General features: G+C 41.7%; 2 long non-coding RNA genes across 12 annotated transcripts; one reads left to right on the forward strand and one right to left on the reverse strand.

Annotated features, from left to right (window-relative positions):
* Positions 1–1,495: 1,495 nt before the first annotated feature.
* LOC111865076 lies at positions 1,496–7,363 on the reverse strand. Its single transcript, XR_002842910.2, has 2 exons — positions 7,210–7,363; positions 1,496–1,578 (listed from the first exon to the last, which is right to left on the reverse strand). It is a non-coding gene; the product is annotated as an uncharacterized LOC111865076 (long non-coding RNA).
* A 7,126-nt stretch (positions 7,364–14,489) lies between these two features.
* On the forward strand, positions 14,490–25,320 carry LOC111865075. Of its 11 annotated transcripts, none has more exons than XR_004513086.1 (10): positions 14,490–14,843; positions 16,450–16,750; positions 19,947–20,030; positions 20,108–20,194; positions 20,391–20,477; positions 20,871–20,954; positions 21,031–21,116; positions 21,213–21,876; positions 22,065–22,199; positions 22,324–25,320. It is a non-coding gene; the product is annotated as an uncharacterized LOC111865075 (long non-coding RNA). The 11 variants fall into 11 exon arrangements; XR_002842904.2 differs by having other exon boundaries at positions 16,462–16,750; XR_002842901.2 differs by lacking the exon at positions 16,450–16,750 and having other exon boundaries at positions 14,504–14,843.
* The last annotated feature ends 468 nt before the right edge of the window (positions 25,321–25,788 follow it).

Genomic DNA, 25,788 nt, shown 5'->3' on the forward strand with positions numbered 1-25,788 from the left:
AGATAAGTGTATTGTACAAAATATGGATTTAGCCGTGGCCTATTTTCAAGGCACTGTCCCTTCATTAGCCAGAAGAGGGGGGGGGGGCTGGAAAACCAACGAAAAGTTTGACAGCCATTACCTGAACACCCCTATAATTTTGTCTGTGCTTCTGTATGGATGTGAAACTTAGTCTCTCACATTAAGGGAGGAACATACACTGAGGGTATCTGAGAACAATGTGTTGGGAATATTAGGACCGAAGAGAGAGAAAGTGACAGGAGGTTCGAGAAAACTGCATAATGAGGAGCTTCATAACTTGTACTCTTCTCCAAGTATAATTAGAATCAGCAAGTCAAAGAGGATGAGATGGGCAGGGCATGTAGCACAAATGGGGGAAGAGGAATGCCTATAGGACATTGGTGGGAAGGCCAGGAAGGTATGAGACCACTCGGAAGACGAAGACGTAGGTGGCTAGACAATATTGAGAGAGATAGGATGGGATGGTATGGATTTGATTTATCTGGCTCAGGACAGGGACCAGTGGAAGGTTCTTGTGAAGACGATAATGAAACTTCGGGTTCCATAAAATGTTGAGAAGTTGTTGAATAGCTGCACAACTGGCTGCTTCTTAAGGTCTCGGCTCCATGAATGAATATCTGAACGCCCCTCTGCTCATTGGAATGAAATGTTCTCTTGCGCTGGAAAATTAACAAATGTTCACACTCATATGAGAATGGATTCTTTCACCATCAGGTAAAAGGGCTACTCAACTGGGCCCAATCGGCTAGGCTTGTTACGTGAAGGCGGAGACAGAATGCAATTGCCCAGAAGTGACAGATTTTACCGAGAGTGTGGTTATCTTGTTACTGAGGTTTCGAAGAAATGCCCTGTTTATAATTTCACTATGGAAATGATGGAACAATGAGGGCCATGGTGTAAAGAAAGTAATACACTGCAACTACATTCAAGGGCCACCCAAGTGGTTTTATTCAATCACGCTTCAGATACAAACATATGCCATCAGATGGTTAAAACATACAGCAAGCAGACCCAACAATTCTTGTATATAATAGAGTTTGTAATGCAGGATTGATTTTCAGAGTAAACTACAACCCGACTGGGACAAGCCTAACTTCAACATTTCTTCATAACAAATGTAAAATATTGCAGTTGAACTAAATAAAGTTGTTGGTAACTGCAACAGTATCATATATTCAGATACCTAATTCACTGGTGCATTATGGATTTTAATTTGTATTTAGGCCTATTGGCACTCACCCCACAAAAAAAAATTCAGTGTGTAACAAAACTGAGGACAATTTTTCTGAAGTATGGAAAACCATATGAAATTGAACTCTTGCTGGAAGTGTAACTACTGATTAACAGAGAACTTTCTGCTTGAACATAATTTTTTTTCAGTGTACATGAACAGATCGCAGATGAAGAAATGTACATGAATCGTTGAAGCTTGTTGCTGGTGCTGCCACCTGGTTTATCACTTCTTGCCCTGGTATTTGGGGTTGTTTGGATTCATTTGGTTGCTGCGATTATCCAGGTCGCTTTTTCCGCCTGCGCCATGGTATCCTGAAGTGCGCCCTGAAAACAAGCAACCATTTCATACCACAGAACTTTCTTCACACACTTGCTGCTTCATCTACAAGTCAGGGGCTGGAAATAATTATACAATTAAAATGGAGGAAAGGAAGGATAAAGAGCAGGAAATTTGGGAGGGGAAGAAGGAACGAAAATAGAAAAACGCAAGGACATAATTTTAAAATTAGAATTGAGGAAACAAATAATGAAGAGATGGGGAGATAGGAGGGGAAGAAAAGCAAGTAATTCAAAGGGAATCCAGCTCTGTTTGCAACAACCGAAGTCGTTGCTAGTCCGACCTGTATAGCACCTAATGGAGCAAACAACCGGAAAGAATGTGGAAGTGGTCATGGCTCATTTCGAGCCTCCGTCTCAACGTTCGCTACGACGGAGAGACCAAAATAGAAAAATCTCACACAATGCTAATGTGCCAGTCGAGATTCGAATTGGGCACCTCCAAAATGCAGGTGAGAGACGCCTGAGCACTTTCTCTGGGTGTTGTTTGGGGGTTTCACACAGGCACACAAAATTTCATGCTGCAAAATTTGATTGCAAATTTGTGTTTGTCATACAGCTCCAAAACAAAGTACTCGTGACATAATAATTGGAAAGCAAAAATGTAATTGTTGGTATCAAAATGTGGAATAGAAGGTGAATTTTTCCCTGTGAAGACGCATGCGTAATTTTGGGCACCTGATGGAAGCGAGCGGTTAGCTTCACGCGCCAGAGATAGAAATTTTAGGAGAGAGAAAAACCTTTTGCACCTGGCGGCACTCGAACCCCAGTTATTTTACAATGCACGCAGCAGCCTACTGATATACCCACTGAGCTACCCAGGTTCCAACATTTGGCACATCTTTCCTTTGGAATCAGGAAATCCCTGGGGTGTTGAGAGATGTCTGGCACCTCGGAGATTCCCGTTAGTGGGGGAGATCCCGAACTCCAGAAGTTGGAAGTACAGTAACGCAACGCAAGAGGCACAGAGCTCTGATGAACCTTACCTGGCCCAGTCGGTCCATGGTTCGGGTTGCACTGGTTTGTTCTGTTACCCTGTGCTGATTTGTCCATATCTGAAACATTCAATAGCAGACTTCTGGGAATACGCTCAGCATCCGGGAGGTACTAGATTCAAATCGAAGCTTGATAACAAAATATGCGAATACGCTTCTGTTCCTCCAGTATATCTTAAAAATTGGTCAGGAAAATTTCGCAAGATTCTCCCAGTCAGTCAGTCAGTGACAACCGTGTCAAAACACGAAAGAGTTTATAATGAGACAATTCCACAAAATTCGACGGCTTGTACATACAAAAAGCTTACAGCTGATAAGACTATGTCACACAGTAAAATCTATCAGAGATCGGCAATATTCGTAACGCCCGACAACGCCTCGTATGAGGGTAACTCATACAGTAAAGTCAGGATGACTATGTACTGTCTCTGACACGACCATTTTGAACATAATGGGCGCTGGATTGGTCGAATCCACTGAGATGAAATTGTGCTGTATGGGTTATAGACCGCCTGTGGTCTAGTAGTCCGAGTTCCTGGCTACACAGATCCAGAGGTCAGAGTTCGATTCCCGGGGCTAAAGATTTTTTCTTAGTAGTACTCGCTCTGGAACGGGGTCCACTCAGCCTCCTGATAACTGAGGAGCTATTTCAAGGAAACAGAGCCTCCGGTCTAAAAACCGAAATTAACGGCCGTGGGGATTCGTTGCGCTGACCACGCGACACCCTCTAACCACAGAATTTGGCACTAACTTCGCAGACAAGCGGGGGTAGCTCGGTCGGCATAGTTCGCTTGCGGACTAAAACCACGGAGTCTCTTTGTTTTTGTCTGGGTTATAACGGTGCTCCCCTCTCTCTTCTCCAGGGCTGAGCTGCTACCATTGCCCCGCAAATTCCTTCCGGGATTGTCCTCACGCACAACCCAGATGCCAGACTACAACCACGGCTTCTACGAGACCAACATATGAACTTGGCCGTGCCACAGCCGATGCTGTTAGTCACCGACTTCCCACCGCGGCGGCCCGGGTACGATACCAGGACGTCGTGGTGGACAAGCGGCACTGGAGCAAGTTTTCCCTATGTAGTTCGGTTTCCCCTGACAGTGCATGGACCGAATAGAAAATAAAGCCCCTAACAATACCTCCATTGTTGCTTGCGTATTCTTTGCAGAGGGAATGTGTTTACAGAGCCGTTTCCTGGCAGTGAACGTCTCCTCTGATTCCATTGTTCCGGCCTTCAGATGTCACAATACAGTAATAGCACTGAAAACGGTCAACATCTAATATCGGCTTTGTTGTGAATGGGGTGGAACTGGAATGCCGCCCCCCTATTTTCGAAAATATAGCTCGCACAGAATTACAAAGAATCTCCGTAACAGTTCAACTTTGGACATAGGTGTTTTGGGTTAAATTGGCATACTTTAACATAAAGAACACCCTCCCGAAGTTTGGCACATTCCTCCTGGGGCACCCTGTATATATATCTGTTCAACGGTTTGGACGCTAATAGTGACAAGATATAATTACCCGATTTTTTTTACTTGGAAAGAACGCCTATACAAGAGAGAACACGCGCATAAAACTCTTCTTTAATTTAGACAACTCCCTGCCATAAAATCAATTACGTTGTAATTAATTCGATATGTTCTTGAGCTCGAACAACAAGAACCTGCCAGAGAATGTGTTCACAAGACCAGTAGCATCGAACTGATTCTGACGGTGTGTGTTGTTTTGCCACAAAAATTGCGACACAAACATTTTTTATTATATCTTACCGCTGCCATCAGATTATTGTGCCTCCCGCCTTGTGGCCAGTGTATTATTATGAAAGTGGGGGGGGGGGGACACACCCAAAATTTATTGCAAAGCTTAGTGGGGGTTGGAGTCCAGCTGGGTCCACTCGGCACGGCGGCCATTGATTGGCCTATTGTACCTGCCCCGGGTGATTATATGATGGAGAATTTGGTGGAATGAAGATTGAAGGGGGAAGCCGAAGTACTCGGACAAAACCTGCCCCAGCGCCACTTTGTCCACCACAAATCCCACTTGACCAGAGCTGGGATCGAACCTGGGCCGCTGAGGAGGGAAGCCAGCGACTAACCGCTTGAGCTATGGTGTGGCCCTATATTCCACCTAACTGCCACCAGTTCATCATATGTGGATAGCTCCCTCTACGCCCAATGATATAATTATTGAGAATATCAAAGTAAACACTAAACATGTTAAAACGAAAACAAATATAATTAAATCAACAATTACATACGTACAGCCTATTAACACACACAATCTGTGATTACACACCTTGCAATAACCTCTTAAACCTTACTGCCCCTATTCTAGTAAACCTGTATAGCGTAAACCAAATTTCTGTACTCTGCAGGCAGTAATCCAAAATTATCATGTAATAACAGCGAATTAAATTCACACTCTAACAATCATTCGCTAACCAGAATTTATATCTTAATAATAAACTAAATTTCGTATGTTAACCACTAATTAGTGACACAAATTTCATTTCTTAACATCAATAAACCATATTTCCTATAGTAACACTTACTCAACGAGTCAAAATTGGTATTTTCAACAAGCAACCAGTGAATCAAATGTTACTTTCTAAGCTTAATTACTTAACGAAATTCTTGCATCTTACTCATATAATCACTCAATAAATAAAAAATTAACAATCCATGGGCCAAAGTTTATACACTAAATTCTTTTGAGCAATTTTATCCTGAAAATCAGTTACCAAACTAAAATCATTGAACCAGAATTATATATTGACAACCATCAGTGATCCGAACACAGGCAAGTACTCACGCTTACAAAAGAGGAAGATATCTGAGTCCGTCGCTGTTCCTTCCTACCACACGACTGTTCTCAGAGACTCCTAAAATCCGAGTGTTCGCGGCTTCTCACGTTCTAGCCCCTCAAAATTCAACAACATAAAAATTCCGAGTATTCAAATCCTAAAATCGGCAGATTCCTCCTGGCCGATATCCTGCCAATCGAGACTTGCTTCTGTGACGTTCTTCCGATTGCTCAGCAATTTCTGTAAACTACACAACTGGAACCGGACGGCTAAGGGATGTGCTACGTCTAAAGGTGATCTCAGCCCTGGTTTCCGGCTGTCCAACCTGTGGTTCACCTAAGGGCGGGTACTCGCTGCAACATGCAACGCAACGGTTGCTGCAACCGCATTTTTCTAATGAGTACGTCTTGAGCTTCGTTGCTGCAACAGTTGGCAGTGAGGCTGTCTGTATTCTGGCGAACACAAAGCGGCGCGCAGTGTGTTCCTTGACGTGTGGAGAGACATTTCATAATTCATGTCTTCACTACGAACTCTACGGAGCAACTAGTGTTCAAGTTTAGGTTCGGTGAACGTACACATACGTGGTTGCGGCAACCGTTGCGTTGCAAGTTGCAGCGTTGTAATGAGTACCCGCCCTAAAGTATTTAAATTTATAAAACTTACAACTATTTTCTAATAAATTAAACACAAAATCGAGCCATTAATAACCTGGGACACAACAGTCTTACATATGGGATTACGCTTCCTGTTAAATGTACTTAAAACATGTTTCGGAAATGTGGGCAGACACAGAGTTAGATCCGATAAATCTAATGGACCCAGCTGACTTGGTCTTCCGTCGGGTGAAACCTAAGCACCGTAAATCAGTTTCTGATTTCGGGAACTTTGTTTTCTTTCCTCATGGATATCCCGAAACTCCTTGTGCTCTTCACCAAACCTAATCAGAATTATGAAGTCTAGCATGAAATGAGCATGGCGTGTAGCACGCATGAGGAATAATAAATATAGTTTTTGAGAGAAAGTCAAAGGAACCGCTAGTAACATCTTAACGTATGGGGAAATAGAAATGTACAAAATAATAACGAGGTTTAGCTGTCCCTGTAGCCGGCAGGGGAGGCTCATGGGGTTGCGAGACGTCAAGACTCCCACATTTCCTAGACAAAGGCTGGGGAGGCTCATTGGGTTGCGAGACGTCAAGACTCCCAAATTTTCTTGGCAATCGGCTCATTGATGGCGAAGTTATCAGTCTTACGCTCCGGCCGCTCTTTAACCCCATAAGATTCCTGGTACTCTTTTCCGTTAGTGGCCTAATCAACACTAGGGTCATTGTACGGCTGGAAGGTTTAGGTCAATTTCAAAATATACTGATCTCCTTGGGAATCGAACCTGTAACCTTCCAGCTTGTACCGCGTGGCCCCGATATTAAATTGGATGTTCAAAGAGAATTAGGATAGAGTTTTAGAGACTGTGTTCACATGGCTCATGATAGGGACCAGTTGGTGGCCTTTGTGAACACGGTTATGAACCCTCTGGTTCCGTAAAATGTTGGGGAATTTTACGGCAGCTGGGCGACTAGCGGCTTATCAAGACTGACTCTGCTACGTGGCGTTTGATAACCAGTAACTCATTAAACCGAAATACTCATTTTGTGAACACGGTAATGTACCCTCTGGTCCCATAAAAGTTGGGAAATTTTACAGCAGCTGAGCGACTAGCGGCTTATCAAGACTGACTTTGCTACGTTGCGTTTGATAAACAGTAACTCATTAATCCCAAACACTCATTTCATATGAACACATATCAGTTTTGCACACTCACCGTTAAAAACGTGTAGGCAGCTGCGTTCACCTCTTCCAAACTCTTCCGAACTCTTCCACAACTCTCACGATTTGCGCGATGCTGGCGTTGCATACGTATATATACCATGGCGTGCACGCAGACTTATAGGGAGGGGAATCCCCTCTTCACAGTGGGAAGAGTGACTTATCAGTATCGCCAACAGTAATGAAAATAATGCTGATATAGATTTGTAGTCAGGGCTTTGTGACGTAACATATTGAATGAAATTCAGCTGTTCAATATTACCCCACACGTGAAGCGAGACAGAATATTTATTTGGAAATTTTAACGTAAATTCCTGGAGCAAGATACTTTGGAAACTAATACATATTTATTATTTATTTTAACTGCAAATAGGTTTCCCAGTTCGAATCATTTCTATATGTGCAAATTTTGCCGCCATGTTTTGCACCCGGTGCAGCCCATTTATCTGTCCCTTCTTGTAAGGATCCCAGAACGCCGCCCCATATTCAAGAATCGGACGCAGTCGTGATGTGCAGGATAAACTTTTAGTGTTACGATTTCCCTTCTTAGGAATACGCATTGTAAAATGAAGTGCCTTCCGAGCTTTTTTCACCGTGTAATTAACTTGATGAGCCCAACTTAAATCGCTGCGTAAAATTATTTCAAAGTATTTATTCATTTCTGTTAGTGGCTGAGTCGAAACTAGGGACATGATGCGGCTAGAGGAACTAGGTAAAATGAAAAATCTATTGACCTCATCGAGAATGGAGCCCTTACATAGCCTTAAACAACCATCATCAGTTCCGTCCATTGGAAACGCCAGGATTCTTTCGAAGGAGACAAAGGCAGCCAGTTTTCCGAAGGGGAAGTTAGAAAATATGTTCACAAACTGAGGTTTAAGCAACGTAAGACTGTTTTCCCTAATCACCCTGCACTGTTGAAGACAGAATAGTTAAAAACGCGTTTATTTTTTGGTATTGAAATTTGATGTTTTTCCTTCTTTTAAAATTGTGATTTTTTAATATAGAGGGCTGGAGATGTCTGGTTTGTCACCATCCATGCCGGCATCAATGGTTCATCCCCACGTCCCTTCCATTTCATCCTTTTTAAGGCATCGTTAAATAAATCAAGAGAGGGCATGACTTCTGAAACGATACGTGGACCACATGCTGAGAACTTCATCTGTTTGACATTGCATCACAGTGTGCTGTATGTTTGTGGGAACGTCAGCAGGTTGGCCATCTTAAGCATCCCAGCTCACAACTGCGTAATATAAGCTTGGTGAAAATTTGTTGCATTTTGTCTGTTAATTTCAGAGACGGTCTCTCTATTTTGTTCTGCCGGTTGCCAAGGATACATGCAGACGGAGTCACAAAGTGCATGTGGGCCTTTTAACGCACTTGTCATTGCTCGCAAAAGGCTATAAGTCTATGTGGTTGGCGACTCTGTACCATACCACATAGGAAGTAGGGTACATCACATGACGAGATACAGTGGTGCCATCATGACGCAGTAATTTTGGCGTGCAAAAACTAAATATTAATGCGTAATAAAGAAAATCTGATGAAATATAATGGGAATCTTTACGGGTTGGTTCTCTGCTTGCTTGACAAGCCCGGCCAGTTTTGAACGAGTATATCTTTATTTATTTTCGCATATTATTTAACACCGCTGTATCGACGTTTCGAAAGCTAAAGAAAGAATTCTTATAGTAGTGATCCAAATGTGAGGTTACCCATGTTAGCATTAGAAATTGTTGTCTTTCCTACAGTGGCCAGACCCCCTTCTGGGGCCCACGCAGCGTCCTAACCAGTAAAACTGAGGGCTCTTTCCGCGGGGGTAAGTGAAGTGGCCAACATTGTACGCACTCCGCTCATTTCCATCCACTTTCAAGATCAAGAATGCGTGGAACTATACCTCCGCATGTCTCCATGGCATGGTGCCTAAGCCCACTGACAGCTTTCCCATGTACTTTACAGATTCGTTGATTCTCGTGTTTAGATCTGTTCGTTCTCAATAGAATGCGCAGTGCATTTGGCCGAGCCCAAAAGCTGAGATTGTAACGTGTGTATGGATCGTTACCCTCCCTCGCCAACCACAGTGTAGTCGCAACCACTGCCTTGCTTCTTGTCAAATTTTCTCACGCGCAGCACCAAGTACAGGGCCTGTACACATTTCGAACTGTTGCCAAGCTTTGACGTTTGAAGGCATTTCAGGTTAGCTGTTTCTAAGGGACCCAACAAAGTAGGTGTCTTCCCTCACCTGAGGACGGAAACAGATCCAGTTTCCGAAACGTTGTATTTTTTCTTTGTTATTTAGAATCCGATCGATGGACAAAGTCCGAAAACCCAGTTTCTCTGTGTATTATACACCATCGTCAGAACCCTATAGTATCTACGTTTCGGTATGTTCAGGCGATAGTCCTACACGGAACGTTTATAATCTAAACATTTAAGAAACCTTTGAGTACGACAGACAACTACTAGCATTGCAGAGGGATCTGCAGCAAACACCATCAACGGGAGGGGGGGTACCAGGCGTCTGCACCCCATGAATTGTAAGACGCAGTAAATATACTTAAGAGGAATATTAACAAAATTTGCTCTATAAAATTTGTTCTGTCCTGAGTACTCTCGGACTATCATTAAAATTATTTTTAATATGCGTCTATGTAATTTTTGCAAGTAAACTATCAGGCTGTTCCCCCTGTGAAAAATTGGTTCCCCGCTCTTTGGAAAAATCCCGTTGGCGTTAATGAAACTGGACGGTATCATAACCCCGGAATCTACAAGGTACACGGCCGTGAAAACCTCGTACCCCACATCACGTACTTTATTTTATGTCTGTTTATGTATTGGGCGTACAGTCTGTTTTGCGAACTCTCTAGTTTGAATGTTGGCCGGTAACCAGGTCCTGAGACACTCCCAGGCCTCCTCGTTCTGTCTAGCCATATATTTAAAAAATATCTTATCACCGGCTACTATTGCTTCCTTTCAAATTCCTTCCAGTTCATCATTTTATTCCACCCTCTACAACTTGACGCAGTTCATAAATGAAGAGAGGGAATGTCTTCTGAGATGGTACGTGGACCGCATGCTGAGAACACCATCTGCCTGACATTGCATCATATTATGCAGTACACCTGGGGGAACGTCAACAGGCTGGCCACATTAGGCATCCTAGCTCACTGCTGCGTAATATAAGCTCGATCAACATTAGTCACATTTCGTCTGTCAGTTTCTTAAACAGCCTCGGTATTCTGTTCTGCCTGTTGCCAAGGTTACGAGCGGATGGATTGGCAAAGTGCATTTAAGCCTCCTGATTCCACTCCTCGTATGAAGCTGTAAGTCTGTGTTGGTGGCAACACTGCAACCTTCTTGTAACCTTTTGCAGTTAGTAGTAGTTAAGTGTTCTTTAATTACGCGACGCTTGTTATGAAAAACGATCTTCATGCATGAAGGTCGATTACATATTTCTGTAATATTTATGTCTTATTTCATTGACAAATTCGCTGATACGCATGGGCAGTTTAAGAGTGCAGGTGTTTGTTTAGAAGCCAGCGTAGCGATCGGCTACTGGCTGGACGACCCGCGTTCGAATCCCAGCATGGCAAGATTCTTCTCTTCCCCACACCGTCCAGACCGCCTCAGGGGTCTCAGGGGCGCACCCAGCCTCCTAACCAGTCACACTGGGGCTCTTCCGGGGGGTAAAGGGGCCGGGACGTGAAGTTGAGCACTCCACGAAGTTCCGAGGTCAAGACTCGTGGAGCTATACCTACACTCCACCGTATGTCTTGATGGCATAATGCTTAATTAAGCAAAGGGACTTCAATATTTTAGGTATTTATTTTTTTGGTTCGTAGGTTATGTATCGAAGCTGTATCAGTGTTTCAAGTTATTCAACTGGGCTATGTTAACAAAACACCAGAACGCTTATTGAGAAGCTAATAGCTGCTAAGCTATTAAAGAATCGCCCCCCCCCTTTATGGACCCCACTTTCGTTTCCGTCACTCTACCCTACCTTCTGCCAGATTAATTCAGACCAAACCCTCCCACTCAGTCATTCTGAGATTCGTTTAAATATTATCCTGACATTTACGCCTAGGTCTTCCAAGGTGTCGCTTCATTTCAGATTTTCCGATACAAATTTTGTATACATTTCTGGTCTCCTTTGCATGCCTAGTGTCCTCGTCTAGTAATCCTAGATCTGATCATCTGAATAATATTTTGATACAAATTCTGAATTTCTTCGTGATGCAGTTTTCTCCAACCGGTTGTGGAGCGGGAGAGACGTCCCAGCGCCTTTCAATGCCTGGACTCGTAGCTTGTTTAATTTTCGACCTGTCTATTTTGAGTCGGTATTGCGACGGACTACTGGATGGATGAGCAAGGAATCGAGGTTCGAAGAAAAAGAAACTTCTCCACGGCGTCAGACCGGCTCAGGGGCCCAACAACCGTATTCAGTGAGCACCGGGCGATCTATCCCCGGGGTGTGTTGCTGACCACTGACCTCCATCTAGTGCAGTTGTCAAGAATCCGTGGAGCTGTACCTTCAGTCCTCCATATGTCGTCATGGCGTGTTTACCAGTTCGAGGCGCAGTCTCTCCGAACGAATTCTGGCCACAACTGCTTCCTTCCACATTCCTTCCATCAGTCACTCATCCTAACATTCTACGTTGTATAGTTTGAGATACTGGCAGCGTCATTAAATGAACAACAAATAGTGGGTGAGGCCGATCACAGTGGCTGCGCGGTCTCACGCATGAGCTGTCTTCGCCCGCTCAAACACTGGGATCGTGGGTTGCAATGCCACTCGAGGCAGGGATGTGTGTCTGTGTTTATTCCGTGTTTGTCTTGTTCTGTGTAGTTAGCAGCGTTGCTACAGGGCTGATCCCCACTCTAAGGAGTCCTAGCAACTCTATATGAGATTCATATTTCACAATTAATTCTGAATGGTAACATAGCAGACGCCGGTCACGGTAGCCGAACGGTCTAAGGCGTGCACTGTCTTCGCTCGCTCGGAAGCCGGGATCGTGGGTTCGAATCCCACCCAGGGCATGGATGTTTGTGTGCGTTTTTCTGTGTTTGTCTACAGGTAGAGGCCTTGCGACGAGCTGATCACTCGCCCAAGGAGTCCTACCGCATATGTAAGATCTAGTAAGCCGAAGTGAAACGGAGAGTTTCATGGAGGTAGGCCTAGGCCCAAATTGGAGCTGTAGCGCCACAGAAAAAAAAGAGAAAAAAACATAGCAGACAGCCTATTCTGTCAAAGCAGAAGCTGCGTGTCTTTCGGCTGTGGCCACTGTTACTTCTTGGAATTTCACCCTTGCCTAACATGCCCTTATTTTGCCCAGATATTTACCTTAGCACCCTCTTCTCAGACATCCTCAAACAGGCCTTCTTCCTTAGCATGAGAGACCAAGTCAGATACTGTACATAATGTTAGATTTGGCATTCTGATGGCGCTCGTTCTATTTGCATGTTTTCATGGCCATGTAGATGGTTGCAGCACGTTCCTTCGAAACGTGAGCAACCTTCGATATATTCCAGAGGATACTATAGGCCGGACCTCGTATCTTGGCCCCATGAGACCACAGAATTTGATGAACCACTTGTACCAAAACACCATCATAAAATGTGTGAAGGTTGTTAAGAAAGTGTTTCAGTATTGGTACAAGAAGCAGGTTACAATGTTCCCACTTACAAGCGTTACCAGGAGCACCCACTGCTTGCTGGTTTCTTTAGGGCCATGTTTAGGGATCGGCCGACAAACCAAACTGGTATCGGGGAGCAGAGTGACCAGTAGTAGTTAAACCCCACCCCTCGACGAAGAGAAGTCACCATTTCAAAACACGTAAAGTCTGAACAGAACAGAACAGAAATATAAACATGCGACAAGACGGGGACCGAAGCCAAGAACGACTGTCGGATATAACTGATTTAATTCGCTAACACCTTCGAGTTTAAAAGGCTATTAAGTGGCTTCCAACGCGTGGCATATGACTGTGGGCTGTTACGAGAGTTGTTATTGCAGATATCACGTGACTACATCACGCCATCCACGCGTGCCTGTGAATCACCGTAGTTTCTGAAAAACAAGTTATAAATAAAACGACAGGTCATGTGTAGCAACTGGTATTCAGCTATGCTGAGATATGAAATGATAAAGGCAAGGAAATGCTATGCCAGAGACACAGTAGAAGGACATGGCGTCTTTCATGACGACACAAGAGAAGAACTATTCCCTGATATTCACTTACGTTATGCTTTAACTCGTGAACATTTTATCAAGCTCTTTGCCCATATTTTGTAGATTGGTTGATTAGCAACTTATTTAAGGATGGTATACCTGGTGTACCAGCTGGAGAGGTTATTCAGGACAGTTTACCTGAAGAGCACATAAAATTACTTCGGTTCAATGAAGTAATACTGGGAATTCGCGACGTTTCAGTCCAGTCCTGCCTTTAGCTCACCGCGCATTTGTTATAAAGCGAGATGGCGTATTTCTGTGGTGGTAGCAGATTTACGGAAAAAGTATGTTGTGTCGCTAATGATTTATGGATCATGTTGTAATTTCGTAAAGTCTGATAAACAGTAATCCGTTTATCTTGCCCAGTGTGGTTAGAATACCACATGACATAACGAAGTGAAATTTTAATATCTTCAAGGTTACGTGTACAATACATTGATTTTGTACTGGGATCTCTTGAAATATTTCATCACGATTCCCTTCGGCATGCCTGTCCAAAAAGACACGCAAAGGGCCTTTTTTGGGGGGGGAATTCTCCAACATTTTTTTTGTGGTTAATTTTACGGTTCTGTCAGCATCTGGATTGCATAGTAGAGATTGGTAGGATGATTGATGAATTGGAAAGGATCTGGAAGGAAGCAATTGTGGCCTGAGAGACGTACTATCTTGGCATTAGCTTTGAGGGGTTGAGGAAAACCACCAATAACCTTTGTCGGGATAGTCGATGGACCACGCAGGGTGCCCATACTGGCAGCACTACAGATATCTAGAATTTCTTGTTATGGACTGCAAGGCTGAAGTAGAGAATAAGCAGTATGACATAGAATACAACATTATATTTACAAAGAATGTATACCTATAATCTAGTTTCATCAACCATAAATTATCATCAGTCAAATGTTACTACAGTTTTTAGGTTTTCGTGGTAATGAAGAACCAGATTGTGGCCTAGGGAATGGCACAGTAGAGTCTGGTAGACGTGTATTGTTTTGTATAAACACATTCCTCCGTTTTTATCCTGTATATGGTGGGAATGTGCCCCTCCGAAATGCACATGCACAGCTACGAGGCCACACGATGCCCATAATATTAACACTTTCAAGATCTTCAAGATTGATGTGGCCGTAATAGGAGGTTACAAAGTTACCAACTGCGCTTTCGACATCTGCCGTACATAGTTCGGTACTATTTGGCGAACCTAACGTAATTGTCCTTCATAGATGACAGGAAGGAAGGTTGAATATGACGTCAAATTTTTCTGCTCATTTCTTGTTCCTGCGGTTTCGAACCCCGCCCCTCTCTGGCCAACTCTGCTCTGTAGACTCTGTGGATCACGTGTTGCGACATGTTTAGTTCTTAGGGTTGGACGTCACTCTGTCTGCGGCAACGGGTTGGTCAAGGTAAGTTGTCCCGTTTGTGACAAATGGAGATGTATTAGGGTTGGAGGCCTCTTGTCTTCTACATTAACGTGTCTGCCATTTCCTACGAAATGGCGTTACGATGGTTCTTTTAGTTTCATTACGCAATGAAACTTAATTTGTGGTATCTCATATATACCTACTACTTATATCGAAAACCAAATTGGGAAGATATTGTAAATTCTTTTTATCTTGTAGCCATTTTGGTTTCTAGAATAAGCGGACTGATGTTCAGATATGTGAACATGTGCAGTCAGAGAATTTGCTTACAGAGTTGAAGCCATTTAAGAATATCATTACGGGATCACTCTTTTCGCTAATAATGTTCGATATATTTCCTTTTCTTTTTCCAAGCTCTGGTTTCTCACTCCCCCAAACCCTCCGGGCTCAATGTTTAAATAACTGTAAGATATAATGATCATTTACGACGTTAATTCTTTTCATAAGAAGGGAATTTGGAAATACAGTATAAAGCAGTTGCCCAGTTTCACTTCGCACAGAGACATCTGTCTATATGCCACGTCTTCGTATTCATGCGACTCAACATGGCAGGACCTGTTAGAATCCTACAGATTCGTTTTGCTTTTATGACTTCCTTCCGAACAACCTCATGGCCACACTAGTAAACCTCTCATTTGATGAATATTATTCACATGGAGGAAGTTTAATATTTCTGTATAAAAAAAGGAACTATTAGAAATTGTGCAAACGAGATTTTATTCGCTCGGACATTGAATTAAAAACCAATTGCATTGTGTTAGACTACACCAGTAATTTGGATTATCCTATTACTTGCTTATGGAGCTGAGCCCTTCTTGAGAAGCCAAATGTGCAGCTACTCAAGAATTTCTCAGCATTTTATGAAACCCGAAGGTTCAAAGCCGTGTTCACAAGAGCCCTCCACTGGTCCCCATCCTGAGCCAGATCAATCCAATCCATCCCATCCCATCTCTCTAACATCCATTTTAATATTGTCCACCCACCTACGCCTTGGTCTTCCCTGTGGTCTATTTCCTTCTGGCTTTCCCACCAATATCTTACATGCATTCCTCTTTTCTCCCACTGGATTATCCTATATAATACATAAAATAAGGATAATGGAAGCATTGAACAAATATTTATAAGAAAATTACTTAAAGATAGTTTAGAGTAGGCACGTCCAACTTCAAACAGGTTGTGATCGACTTTTTATCGTCAAACTTGCGAGTGATCTACCACCCCCTCCTATCGCCGTACCTTGCTTTAACTAAAAATACTGGTAAAAATAACACGACACATGATGTTTGTTGTAAAAGCAACATACATTGAAAGTACAGACTACTTTAACACGTATTTTCCCTTCAAAATCTGAATGTAATCATATTATATTACAAGTAAATTTACACGCTTTTCACGTATAATTTTCTTATACACCCATGAGATCGATCAAAAATCGTCCCGCGATCGACCGGTCGATCGCAGTCGACGCGTTGGACATGCCTGGTTTAGAGGATGTGTTCTACATAATTATGGCATATGTCTGCCCACACGGGCCCAACGCAGATGTAAGCTTTCGTTTTGTTCAGTTACGGCTCATCTGCTAATACAGGTTTTCTTCCAGATTGTTGCAGTGTGCAAGTGTAACTCTGGGAATCGTGGATTTATGAGACTTGCTTTCATGTATGGCACCGCATATTTCGAACCAAGGACTTTAGAAATGTCCCTTGTTTGAAGTGTTATATGGAAACGTTTTATCATTAACAGCGGCATTGTGTAATAGACCTGTAGAAGAAATGTCTGGGGTGAATGTCTAAAGATATCCAGCACTCAGTTTCGAATTGACAGAAACTGGCCCATGAATTGAAGCCGTGGAGCTGAATCTTCCCTGATAGGCCAATAGTTGAGCTCAGGTACACAAACTGTAGCATATTTAAGAACCACACGGTTCATTACCCCTTCCAGTGGTCCAAATCTGGAGCCAGGTGTATCATATCCGTAACTTTTCATCTCATTTACTCAATATACATTTTAATATTATCATTGCATATAAACTCAAGTCTTCCTAGTGGTTCTTTCCTTTGTTTTTCCTATCGAAATTTTGGATGCACTACTAGCTACTACAGAGCCGGGATAGCGACTGGCTGCGGGCTGGACGACCGAGGGGTCGGAGTTGGTCCACATATTCGCCTTAGCCGCTGTTCTCAAATGCCCTCATTTATGCTCTTCCCATAATGTGAAAGCCCAGGCTTCACATTCTTATTGGGCTACACACAGAATTGCAGTTCTTTATGTTTTACACCTTAAGTAGCAATGAAGGAAATGAAACGTTCAGAAGTAAATGGTAACAGATATTTCCCGCGGGGTAGCATAGTCGGTATAGGGAGTGACTACGGGCTGGACGACCGAGGGGTCGGAGTTCGAGACCCGGTAGGGTCAGGAATTTTCTCTTCTCTTTAAATCGCCCAGACCGGACCTGGTGTCCACCCAACCTCCTATCCAATAGGTACCGGGAGCGTTTTCTTCGGGGTTAAAGCGGCCGGGGCATGAAGCTGACCACTTACCTCCAGCTAGTGCCGAGGTCAAGAAAATGTGGATCTATACATCCAGTTCCACGTACGCCTTCATGGCGTAGTGCTTGAAGTTGCTGAGCACAGGGACAACTTTACTTTTTTACCTTACCTTAACGTTGTCTTTACCGGGGGTGAAGCGGCCAGGGCTTGAAGCTGACCACTCAACCTCTAGCTAGTGCTGAGATCAAGAAAATGTGGATCTATACATCCACTCCCCCATACACCTTCATGGCGTAGTGCTTGAAGTTGCTGAGCACAGGGACAGCTGTTACATTTTTACCTTACCTTGACGTTGTCATTAATACAGTTTGGTTTTGTTAGTGTCTTCCACAAATATTTGAACTTCGCCTCATCTTCCCGATCGCAGGTCAGATCGTGTGGATTCATGGTGGAGAAGTGAGAGCGGAGCGTGTTTTCTCAAGAGAACTTCGGATTCCAATGCTAATTCTCATATCACCAACTGTTCCATGTTCATTAATCATCCTGTTATCAACGCTGTATACTGTCCATACTGACAGCGTCGTTAAATAGCAAACTCAAAAATATCACAGGATTAATTATCAGATATGATTTTTCTCTCAACATACATACAGTATAGTATAATATAGTATAAGCATATACTTAGTTTCTTTTTTATTTTCTTACATAAAAACATTCTTGCTAGCGTCTAATACGGTTCTTGGTCTTCTATAAAGATATCTGTTCGTCTAGTAGATTAACATCATCAGCGTAGACCAGACACACTTGTGCCCCATTCGAATTGAATCTTCTCTTATATTTCCTTGAACTTCGTAATGGCCAATTCCAAAGCAAAGTTAAATAAGTAGGCATGAATCTTAGTATTCTTTGATGCTGACAATTTTGCACTGAAAGATCGGAAATAAAAAAGAAAATCTGGCCCTGTTTCCGTTATATTAAAAACCTTTACCAAATGTAATTGCGAAATTTCGTTTTTAATATTTTTGTGAAAACACGTGCACTACCGAAATTGATAGAAATCAAAGGTAATGTTAGGTAACGCCCGCAACATAACCTGCACGCAACAATAGGAAAACGGTGTTATGAAATCCATTTCCAAGCACCGAATCTGTAAACACGCGCACAGTAGGGGTATTGTTGAAAAAGGCGTTTGGCATTCGGTCCGTGCCAAGTAGTTAGTTAAGAAGAGTTAGTTGAGTTCTGAAGTTCCAAGTGAGCAACTAGTGGAGAGTTGGGCTCTGCAAGTGAGAGTGAGATGATGGTGCTATGAGTTCAGGTGTGGAGTGTTAAACAGCGGGCCACAGAAACGGAAAATCTCCTTTGTGTTAAATCTGTTGCCAGGAAACGGCTAGTGGCTATTGTAATAGACTGAGGACAGTAGTCTTTGTGTGTGTCAGTGAAATGCAAATTGTAGTTCCGAGTGGTGTATAGAAGTGGTCAAATAATCCAATTCATCCAATCCATACCCCATCTATACTCACACCCCTAAATCATGACGATATGTTGGAAACATGTATTCTGAAGTTTCTTATCAGGTAGTGTACAAATTGGTCACTTGGAACTAAGCATTCTTTGTGAGCTGTCATTAATGATAGTACTGCCTCTTATTCTAGATCCATATTTCCTTGGCCTCATCACCAGCTGAAGATGAGTGCTCAGTTTCATGCCTGCGCCACTTTACCACGGGGGAAAGACCACCCGGTGTCCATTGAATAGGAGGTTGGGTGGGCCCCAGAGCCGGTCTGGATGACATGGAGAGGAGAAAATTCTTGACCTTATCAGGACTCAAACTCCCAACCACTCGGTCATCCAGCCTATAGCCAGTCACTATACCGACTGCATTGTGGATCCATATATCCACTCCTTCATAGCATAGTGTTTATTTAAGCACAGGGGACAGCTTTACATTCTTACTACCTCTTATGCCACAACAAAGATCCATGTTGATGAGCTGTCATTGCTCCCAGTCAGGCGAAGACTATGATAAAGCAGAAATTCAGAGACCTCAGATTATGTAGTGTAAATTGGGATGCACTGAAGACATCCTTTTCTGTGGGCTCTCATTAATGTCGGTACCAATGGATGGAAAACTGTGTTGATGAGCTTTGATTGCTTCTGGTCAGATTAGTCCTACGATTGAAACGTGATTTCACAGATGTCACTTCAGGTAGTGTACAATGTGGTAAGTTGAACAAGTCCTTTTTAAGCTAGGATTAATGTTGGTATGACCTCTTATTCTTTCAGGCAAGAACAGTGTTAATGAGCAAACGTTGCAACAAATCTGGTTAAAACCCAATTGGAAACATGATTTCAGACATGCCACATCAGGTACTGTACATGATTGTCAGCTGAAGGAATTCATCTTTATGAGCTGTTATTAATGATGATAACATGTCTTATTTTACAGGGAACATTGAGTCTTAATTGCTGCTTTTCAGGTTAATGCAATGATGGAAACTAAGTCACAGATTTCACATCACGTACTGTGGATTGTGGTGAGCTGAATAAGTCATCTTTATGAATTGTCATTAATGTTCTTATCACTCATTATTTGCAGGTGACAATGGTGTTTGTGAGACTTAACTGATGCCACTCAGTTTAATAGTATTTTGGAAACCTGAAATCGGAGTTTTAACATCAGGTAGTGTACAGTGAGGTCAAATAAGGCATCCTTCCTTATGAGCTGTCATAAAGCTGATACCACTTCTTATTTTACAGGGAGCAACTGTGTTAATAAGTCTTCATTGCTGCTACACAGGATAAAATATATATTAAAAAAAAAACATTCAGAAATTTTTGATTCAGGTAGTGTACAGTGTGGTCAGTTAAAAAAATCACTATAAGCTTTCAGGAATGTATGTACAACTTATTTGCATGAAAAGATTAGTTCATAACTGAATTGCAGCTAGTCAGTATATTCATATGTTGAAACCAAGAAATTAGAAATTTCAGATGTCCTTTATAAGGAGTTATTAATGTTGGTATGATCTTTTTCTTTTAGAGGCAACATCAGTGTTTGTGAACCTACAATTCTCCTACTCAGGGTAATACAATCCTCGGAAAAAAAAATCCAGTGATTTCATGTCAGGTAATGTACAACATTGTGTGTAGAACAACACTTTGTGAGCTGACATTATAATTGATGTGACCTCTTATTCTTACAGGCAGGATCACTGTTGATGACACTTCATTTCTCCCAGTCAGATTAACACAATGTTGGAGGCATGAATTTGGAGATTTTGCACCAGATAGTGTACACTGTTGCATGTAGAACAAGTAATTGTAAGTTGTCATGATTGGTGTGACCTGTTATTCTCACAGGGAACATCAGTGTTGATGAGCTTTCATATCTCCCAGTCAGGTTAACACATTGTTGGAAGCATGAATTCGGAGATTTCACATCAGGTAGTGTACAGTGTTGTATGTAGAACAAGTCATTGTAAGCTGTCATTATGATTGCTGTGACCTTTTATTCTTACAGGGAACATCAGTGTTGATGAGCTCTCATTTCTTCCAGACAGGTTAACACAATGTTGGGAGCATGAATTTGGAGATATCTCATGAGGTAAGGTACAATATTGTATGTAGAACAAGTCATTGTAAGTTGTCATTATGATTGATGTAACCTCTTATTCTTACAGGCAATTGTTGATTGTTGATGAGCCTTCATTCCTTCCAGTCATGTTAACACACTGTTGGAAGTATAAATTCAGAGATGTTGAATCAGGTAATGCACATTGGAGTACAATGATGTATGTAGTTTACATAGAAGAAGTAATTGTAAGTAGTCATTATGATTGGTGTGACCTCTTATTCTTAACAGGCAACATGAGCAAGGCAGATTGTCCAGTGGCCCACGTGAAGAAAGGTTAAATGGTGAGCTTCAGTTCAGTGAAATGAAGGAAATAGGGCAGTGGCCAGTGTGATGTGTAAAGGGTAGAAACTATGGAAAGAGATGATGGCTTTGTGCAAGTCTTGCAGCAGAAAGCAATTCATGCATGCAGACAAATGCTCAGAATTGTACCACACCTGTGGAGATAACCATGTTCCTCCAAAAGCTACATACCTACCTACATGAGTAGACAGTGTCACAACCCAAAAGACTTCACTGTGAGCTTGCAAATTGTCTGGGAATAGATGTGAGAGTTTGTGCTACTAGTGACATACAAAGTGATAAAATGTATGTGTTCTTAGTGTAGAAATTGTGAATCTAACATGGTGAAAGATTTCACCCTGAAGAGTGTGCAATAAGGAGGCTTGTTTTTGCATGTGTAGAAACTGAAGCAATTGCATTTAGAGTGACAGATTTGCGGGAAGGGTCATAAACCGAAGACGGAGTGAAGCAGTGAGATGTGTGCAACTTTTGGAAGGGGCAGTTCACTTTATGGACTTTGCGTTGCATGATCACACGGTGGCGCTAGCAAATGGAACAGGTGCAAGTTAAAGTTCAGGCCGTTCATTATCCATAATTTGTGGTTAATAATTTGGTTAGTATTAGTCATGTCTTTTCTGTAGTGTTGTATGAAACATATTTTGCTGGGCGATGAAAGATTTTAATGGGATGGTAATGTTTTGCCATGTGCATTCAGAATTCTAATGTATGTGTCAGTATTGTGGGTCCAAATGAAGATAAAATTGGTGGCCTTTATTGAATTGTTTCTTTGTGTGTTCACAGGGCTGGTGTGTGTCATTCCTTTGGGTCTGGAAGGAATGTAATGATGCTGATGGATTATCGGGTGGTAAATTTATAACAGCATATTCATTGAAACATTTAAAAATGTCAGGGTTTGAAACCCAGCTCCTGACCTATGTGAGTAACTGTGCAAATGAGTATTATGCTGTGTGGAGATTGATAATATCTTAAATATAATAGTGAAACTGTATAATATTAACATATATTAGCTTTTACCAAGTAATTTTACTGTTTGTTGTAGACTGTGGCGAGATGGTGCAGTGACGTCTTGTTTGAAAACGAGCTCTCTCTCTCCACATCCATGAGGAGCTGAAGTGATTGGTGGTCTTCCATGTTCATTGGACATATGCACAGCAAGATCTTGCAGAGTTAATAGAAACTTAAGGGGGAAGATGACTGTTTTCAGCAGGCTTATAAAGAGATGATCCAAGACCTGAGAGGGAACAATGTGCAGGGAACTGAAATACAGTGAAAACCTCATCAGTGCTCTTTGATGCGAGATTAACCTCAGGTAACATTCGGGTTTGGTGACATGTCAGTAACCTCATTGTTAAATTACATGCATGCAAGAATTCACTTCTTGGCAAAGAGACCTTGAAAAGGAGATTCACTGTATGTAGACCTGCATCTGTATGCCATTGTAACCATCACCAATCACAGAAACATGCCTCCCTGTTGACAGTCATATGTCATGGGAAGTCTGGATGAGGATTTCCAGCACTGGAAGAAGTGCAGCAGTTGTGTAAGAGGTTCATCTGCCAGCGCTACAGACAGTGCAATGGGTAAACTACCACATCGTTCTCCGCCACAAGTTACCGGTCTTACAACTAGCCTTAGAAATGTATGTCTGATAAATATAGATTAATATCCATTTAGGTATCATTAATATGATGCTTGAAGTGTGAATTGGTCTAAATGAATGACCTGTGTTTGAATTATATGTAAGAAATTTAGATTTATTTTGTCCAAAAGAAAAATTGGTACAGGAGTCGAGGGGGGGGGGGCATTTAGAGGGCAAAGGAAGAAACCGTTTTCAGCCTAGTGCAATATGTCAGTATTGAGGGCAAAAGTATATACCATTAACCCTGTGTGGGCCAAGTTTTCGGACAGCTTGAGACAAAATACGGCTTAAAGGATGTACATGTACACCTGTAACTTAACCTAGCTAACTTATAACAGAATGTACACATACTCTAACTTCTAACGGAAACTAACAAAACTAACCTGAGCTAACATGTCAAGGAACATACATGTACGTCCATAGAACAGAAAGGATCAAGGTGTGTATACTTACTGCCATAAGCTTTATGAATTTAGCTTATTGGTTTATATGAAGTTCACTCTGCACTATACCTTACCATCCATAGGAGTAACATAGTGATCATTTCTTTTGCTAGAGTCAAGGTCAGTGTAATGTACTAGAAGTGGTCACATTTTAGGAGAACAGATTGGATATAGACCTGACATGTTAAAAAATATGTCTTGGCACCAATTATATTGTTGTGTGGATACTGATAAGGGCAGCTTATGGTGATTAGTACTGTGGTGAAGGAGGGGTTGTATGCTTCGATGTTACAATATGTTGAGTGTAATGCCAAAACTTGTACTTGAGATTGTATTGCTTGTTTTGATGTATGTGCAGCTGGCTATCATTGTTTTATAGGTCTTGTAAAGTGATATGTACTTATATGTGGATTGTAGTTTTGTTACTGCTGGTTGGAAAATGTTTCAACATGCCTGTAGACAGAAATATGTTCGTCGCCAAATGACATAATGAGACATTCTCAAAATCGCTGTCAATTTGTCAGTTATGAAGTTACGAAAAGAATGTCCCGCATATTTATGTACAGAATTGATTTGTGTTAAGGCAGGGAGAGTTCAATAGTTGACTACTGTTATAATTGCATGAATTTCTGTTCCACTTGCTGCCTCAGTGGCAGAGCATATGGATTGTGTATGTTACCAATTTTTGTTAATGTTGATAGTATCATGTAATATTTATTGTAATGGTCTGAATGCAGTTTCTGAGGACATGAGCTATCAGTATTTTCCATCAAGATATGTATATTTTTTATGATGGTGTATTGTTACGTCTTTATTCTATTTGAAAACGTGTCATTCATTGGGAGATGATTGGACGAATTGTGTCAGTATGCCGAGTATATGAATTTTGCGTATACAGAGCAAGGCTTCTTAATATTGGTGGCATTTCAGTTCAGAAAAATGTGATGGATATCAGTCCTATAGTAAGATAGGAAGTTGTGTTCACCGTGTTGCATAAATATGTGCTAATGCTATAGGTGGGTGATAAAATAGGAGCAGTACTGTATGTGTTACGATCTCTTGGATTTGTGTTTTTTTTGGAATACATATAATTCTTATTTGTTTCACAGTTTGTAATACTCTCCTGAGTGCAGTAGTGTGTAAGTATTCATGTCTGTTTATCTCTTCAATTTATTTTAAGAGTAGCAAGTTACGTAAATTTTATGCAAGAGGGCAGGCTGAAAAGGAAAAAAAAAGAGTATTTTATTGAAACAAAAATGGATAATTTTTTAATGTTTGGTGCAACTGTACACAATTGTGAACATGATCACCAGCAGTCAACAGAGTTTTGTGAGTGCTGGGGTATTTGGAAATGTGCATTTAATCAGATGTCTGCATATTGTGGATGGAAGGACATCTCTACCACCATCTTGACTTCATCATGTGATAGTGGTGGGTGGAGGTGGTGGAAATGATGGTGGAGGGGATGGTGGCGAAGATGATGGTGGTGGTGGTGCTGATGGTGATGGTGATGGTGATGATGATCGCCAGTGAATGTTGATGATTGGAAAGATTTGCACAGTGAGGATGTAGATCACTGGACAGATTGTATTGCACTCACATCTCTGTATACTGCAACATTTTTCAGCTGTAATTGAGGGATGTCTAGAGACAGTAGTGTGAAGATGTAATTGAATTAATGTGTTTGGTAAAAGAAAAGAAATGTTACTTTTCAGGATGCCATCCTGTTGAAGGCCTGGTTAGTTTTCAGGAATGTTGCCATGTTGTGTGTTAGGTTCCTGAGCTGAGGTCTGGAAAGCTTGTGTAGAAGCATCCTGTTTGAATGTTGTGTTGTACAGTCTGTAATGTAAAGATCATGTATTGATGGCAATAATGTATTGTATTGAGTTGAGTGCTGGATTAATTTGTTTGTGCAGTGTTTATAAGCAATACAAGAGTCTTCTCTTGAATGTGATTTTTTTGTTTGTGGATGCCTATTCTTAGAGCAATGGTCAGTATGTTCTGTATTGGTCTCTTATCCTTCTATATTTATCCTCCAGTATCATACAAGTTGCTTAGCTAAAGCTAAGAGACATAATATGAATGTGTAGACAGAATTAGTGATTCATCGTGGGATGAATAATCAGCAGTAATCAGCAGATGGTGAGGGGAAGTGAATCGTGGCGTGAGTCTTGCTGCACAAGCGTTTGTAAGGTAGATACTGAACTTTGAAATTACAGTAAGAATGGTGAAAGTTATTTGAATGAGAAATGAACTGTGATTGGTATGTTTGGAAATTAAAAATGTGTTTTAATTTAAAAAGAAGGGCTAAAATTATTGGGCTCTTCATAAAGGATGGACAGGAGGAGATTATAGAGGTCATTTTTCTCTTGCAAAAGCTCATTTGGGAGGGGTAAGTTTTGGGAAATATTTTTTGGGTCAA

The sequence above is a fragment of the Cryptotermes secundus genome, unplaced genomic scaffold, assembly GCF_002891405.2.
Source record: "Cryptotermes secundus unplaced genomic scaffold, Csec_1.0 scaffold1601, whole genome shotgun sequence".
NCBI lineage: Eukaryota > Metazoa > Arthropoda > Insecta > Blattodea > Kalotermitidae > Cryptotermes > Cryptotermes secundus.